Raw genomic sequence first — 5,345 nt, forward strand, 5'->3', positions numbered from 1 at the left:
TGTGGAACTAGTAGCATGGATATGGCTTTTAATTGGCTGCCTCTTGGTATTATCATCCCCAATCATGTTACACAGTAATGCCCTACATTTTTGTCGGCTGAATTGAAAGTCAGTTCTTGGTCTTCCCATGTACCCACTCCTTATGAATTTCATTTGCTAACATCATTAAGTTAGGATAATCTGTTGGGTTTTCGGATAGGTTGTCATTCTGCATGCTATTCTCTTCTGTTTGTGTTTCATTCCGTAACCTTGAAAATAAATTCTGTTTTATTTAAAACTAAGTGGCTTGACCAGCTGCGTCACTCCTGGAATATCTGCCTTACAACTGCTTAAGGCAACAAGCAAAGTTTGAGTCTGTACGACTTCCTTGAAATGACTCGAGGTGGTCTGTCCTGGCCCATAACAGTGTGCAACAGTGAGATCTAATATACTGGCATGGGTTGAGAATGGGAGAGAGTTGAAAGAAAAAGTGAGTCAGAATAAGCAGTTCCTTTTTTTTGGAATGGAAAGCAATTATGAGCAGGATGATCCTGGAATTGATGCTTGGCACCAATCTATTCATGAAGTAGATTATACATCTGCTCGATGGTACTAAATGTAATGTTTCAAAATCTGCTGATGGAACCAAACTGAGAATTGATTGGGTGAGGCGGATGTAAAGAAGTTCAAGGTAATTGAGACACGTGGAGGAAATGGGCAAATACGTGGCAGATGAACAGCAATGTGGATGGACGTAACATTGAACATTTTGGTTGGAAAAATAGAATATCAGGCTAGCATCTCTAAAGGAATTGATGCGAAAATGTTGATCTGTGAAGATACTAACATGCATACTTTTGTTGACTTCTTCACCGAACTCTGAAGTCCATTCACGGCAGTGAGTTCTGAAACCAGGCGTCAATACAGGGATTGGCACTGGCACATATGCCAGTGGGTATATGTAACATTGAAAAGGATCTGGATCTCCCTGTACACCAGTCACTGAAAGCATTATTGGAGCAACTGAAAGCAGTTAGGAAGGTAAATGATGTGTTGACCTTCATTTCTGGGGAATTTGAGTCCAGAAATAAGGGTATCTTATTACAGCTATACATGACCTTGGTGAGACCCCATCTCGAACATTGTGCAGTATTGTGTGCAGTTTTGGTCTCCTTACCTAATAAAGGACAAACCTGACATTGAGGGAGAGCAGCAAAGAATGACCAGACTGATCTCTAGGATGACAAACTTGTTGTGGGAACAGAGTTTGGTGCGACTGAGTCTGTATTCCATGTGGTTTAGGAAAATGAGTGGAGATCTCAGTGAGATATATAATACTCTGACAGGGCGAGATATATTGGAAATAGGGATGATAATTCACCTGGCTGGGACGTCTAAAACAAGCAGCCACAGTATTAGGTACAGTCAGGACACTCTGTATTGAGATGAGAGTAAATGTCTGCACTCACAGACTGGTGAATCTGGGAATTCTATGCTACACAAGCCTGTGGAAGGCAAGGCACTGAATTTCATTAAGTATTTCTTGACACTAAAGGGACGAGGTTGCAGCAGAGGTTTGGTGTGGGGAGAAAGGATCAACCATCATTATATTGAATGGGAAAGCAAAATTGATGGACCGATGTTCCTAATTCATATTGTTCCAATAATTAATCACTTCAAAGGATATCCTGTATGAAGTGTTTGGGGAAAAAAATTGAAGAGATGTTAGACCAAAAACTAGAATGGGGGAGGGTCAATGTGTTGAATGACCTACTCCTTCCCTAATGTTTCTGTGCAGTCTGTGGGAAAACTCTGTAAATGTGTCACAGGCTCTCAGCTGTTAGGAAGGAGGCATCTGCTGGATCAACAGGGCTGTGTTTCCCATTACCTTTTCTCATACCGAGACTGGTGCTGGGTGTTCTGTCCAATTTTATCCATTAAGGGCTCGGAACAGTTTGATACAATAGAATGATGCCTTGCTTGGCATTTTAGAGACCGTTGAAGTGTTTGCCACATGTCTGTCGTCTGGAGGCACTTTTAGGCCAGAACAGGAAAGCAGGGGAGATTCACTGCCTGAAAGTAAATTGGGAAGGCAATTGGTGTTCACAAGTGACATTGGCTTCAAGGTCACTGTTACTGACAGCAGATTTTAGATTTCGATATTTTATTAATTGTTTTTAACTTCCACCAGCTGCCAGAGCATTAGCCTGGTCGAGATTGGTAATCCAGTGACATTTCCACAACAGCACCATCTCCACATGGGGACCAATCGGAAACCACACTGAGCAGATAATTTTTTGCTGCTTGATAGCTCTATCAAAAATAACTCACACAATTTTGTCTATTGTGATGGGACTGAGGGGGTGGTAAATGGTCAGCTTGTAATTATTCTTCTCTTAAGGGACAGGAAATAGTTGAGGAATTTTCCACGTTGCCAGGGAGATGTCAGAGTTGGAGCTGGAATGAAACAGTTTCCCTAGGGACACGGTTTGTTATGCAGCACAAGTCTTCAGTCCTATTGCAGGAATAGTGTCAGGGCCCATTGCCTTTTTCGTACCTACTGTATTCGGCTGTTTCTTCATGTCAGGTGCAGCGAATCGAATTGGTTGGAGACTGACATCTGTGATTCTGTGGGCATCATCTAAGGAACACTTCTGGCTGAGGATGGTGCAGACATTGCATACTGTCTTTTACACTGATGTGCAGCAAAGTTCCATTCTTTCGGGGAATGGCAAAGCAATAACCAAGTGGTATTGAGGTGTTAGTCTAGCGACCCAGGCAATGCTCATGTGACCTGAGTTCGAGTACTGCCACAGCAAATGGTGGAATTCAAATCCAATAAATGTTTGGAATTAAGAGTCTAATGATGATCATGGAACAGTTGCTGATTGTGTGGGAAACCCATCTTGTTCGCAGATGCTCTTTCGGGAAGGAAACTGCCATTCATTCTTGCTCTAGCCTACTTGTACCTCCAGACGCACAGCAATGTGTTTGACTCTTAACTACCCTCCTGTCAATAAGTGGTGACACACTAATCCCATTGAACAGTTTTTTTAAAAAATATTTGTGGAGTCCTCTTCTTTCATCAGTTGTTTCATAGTTCAACTCCATTTCTAACTGGCTGTGGCAGGACTGCAGAGCTTCGATCTGATCTGTTTGCTTTGTCATCATCTCGTCAACTCTATCAGATGTTAGTCCTACTGTTTGCAATGTAAGTGAGTAGTCAAGTGTGGTAGCTTTAAATGGGTTGTCATCAGATTCAGGTCCACACGGTTCTGATCCTGGTATGTTCATCTACACTCGTGACTGAAACATCTTTCAGCTTAATGGGAATAATGGACTGAGGAATTATCCTGGGCAAAAAGTTACAGATTGTGACTCAGTACAATATTCGTTCTGTCCAACTATGATCTACACTATGACATGAATTCCCGGGTTTGAGCTGCAATTTCTGCAATGCAATTCTGCTGTCTGTCGCCCAATTCATACCGAGACCCAATGACCCGTACCCCGTGAGCTACTCTGGTTTCAGATGTGGTAGCACTTCTAATTTCATATTCTCATTCCTCTGAGCGTTTGTTTATTGTGTCACATCTCTTATTGTCTTGTTTTTCAAAACTCCAAAACGCATTCCGTGAGGTAGCAACACGGCTCAGTGTTTAGTGCCGCTTCCTCACAGCGCTATGGACCCAGGTTTGATTCCATCCTCCAGCGACCATCTTTGTGGAACATGCGCATTCTCCTTGTTGGATTCTTCCCTCCCACAAACCAAAAATTTCCAGGTTAGGTGCATTAGTCAGGGGTAAATATAGGATAAGAAAATGGGTGTGCTTGGTTTACTCTTCAGAGGATCGGTGTGGACTTGTTGGGCTGAAGGGCCTGTTTCCATACTGTAGCGATTCTAATTCTAACATTCATCTGAACGTTTTCCCTTGCAGTTATGCGATTTTCAGTGTTTAAATTGAATGTGCTTCACTCTGTTCTCTCAATGGCTTCTAATAAGAACTCTGTAGTGTCAATGATTCCAGTCTTATGTAGTTTCAGAACCAAGATATTTGTGCATTTTTTATTATTTTTCACTTCCCAGTGTACGGCAATCCAAGTGGGTCAGGACATTTGAGCAGCTTTGACATATACCTTTGAACATATTCAAAACCAGAAATTTCTGGAGAAACTCAGCAGGTCTGTCAGCATCTGTGGAGACAGAGAAACAGAGATAGTGTTTCAAGTCCAGCGTGGCGCTTGTTCAGAACTGAAAATGGCTGCTTAATGCCTTAGCAAAAGTGGACGACGGATGATAGGAAACAGAGCATGTGGAGACGCAATGGCACAGAGGGATGGGCTTTTAATAATGGTGAAAGAGAAACAGATATAAAATTGGTGTAAATTAAAGTGTGGATGGCAGAAATGGGTTGTCTCTATTGAGTGCAGGATAAAATAAGACACAGACGAGATCATTGGGAGGTCAGGAAGTAGAATATATGAAAAATGGAGAACAGCCATAATGGAATCAGGCTGTGAATTTGGACGTGTGTATTAACTGCTGCAGGCTGTGGCACATCAAAGTGTAAAGTTAGGTGTTACTCTAGCTTGGGTAGTGTTTCACTGGAACGTTGCAGCAGCTCAGGACTGAAACGTTAGGATGAGCGCAAGGTCAGTTATTGAAATGAGAAGCAATGAGAGGCTCAGGGTTATTCCTACAGACAGAGTGAAAGTGGTCCTCAAACCAGTCTCTGTTTGGTCTCCCCAGTGTAAAGGAGACAGCATTGTGAGCAGCAATGACAGGAGACCGGATTGAAAGTGTAAAAGTGAAATGCTACTTCACCAGGCAGGTATGTTTGGGGTCTTGGACAGTGAGAAGGGAAAGGTGAATGGGCAAGTGTTGCAGCTTCTGTTATTGCATGGGAAGGTGTCATGGGGGAGTTGTGAAGTGTTCGGGATGATGGAGGGTGTCACAAAAGAAATGGTCCCTATGAAATGCTGTCAGTGGTCGCGAGGGAAAGATGTGTTTGATGGTGCTGTCCCACTGGAAATGGTGGAAGTGGCGGAAGTTGATTCTGTGAATGTGGATTCTAGTACAGTCGAAGTGAGGACGAGGGGAAATCTATCATTGTCCTGGGAAGGAGAGGACGGAGTGAGGGCAGAAGCACGTGAGATGGGATAGTCACAGCTGAAGGCCCTGTCCACCGGAATTAGCGGATTTCTGATTTGAAGGCAAAGGAGGTCACGTCACAAGCAGTTCACTGGAATGTGGCGTCATCAAAGAGAAACAACAGAGACGGAGAAACTGAGAGAATGGAGTCAGCCTCCGCTGATCATGTGTTCAGCTACATCTAGAAGACACCCCTGAATGACTGAAAATAACC

Source organism: Chiloscyllium punctatum, unplaced genomic scaffold (assembly GCF_047496795.1).
Source record: "Chiloscyllium punctatum isolate Juve2018m unplaced genomic scaffold, sChiPun1.3 scaffold_123, whole genome shotgun sequence".
In the NCBI taxonomy this organism is placed as follows: domain Eukaryota; kingdom Metazoa; phylum Chordata; class Chondrichthyes; order Orectolobiformes; family Hemiscylliidae; genus Chiloscyllium; species Chiloscyllium punctatum.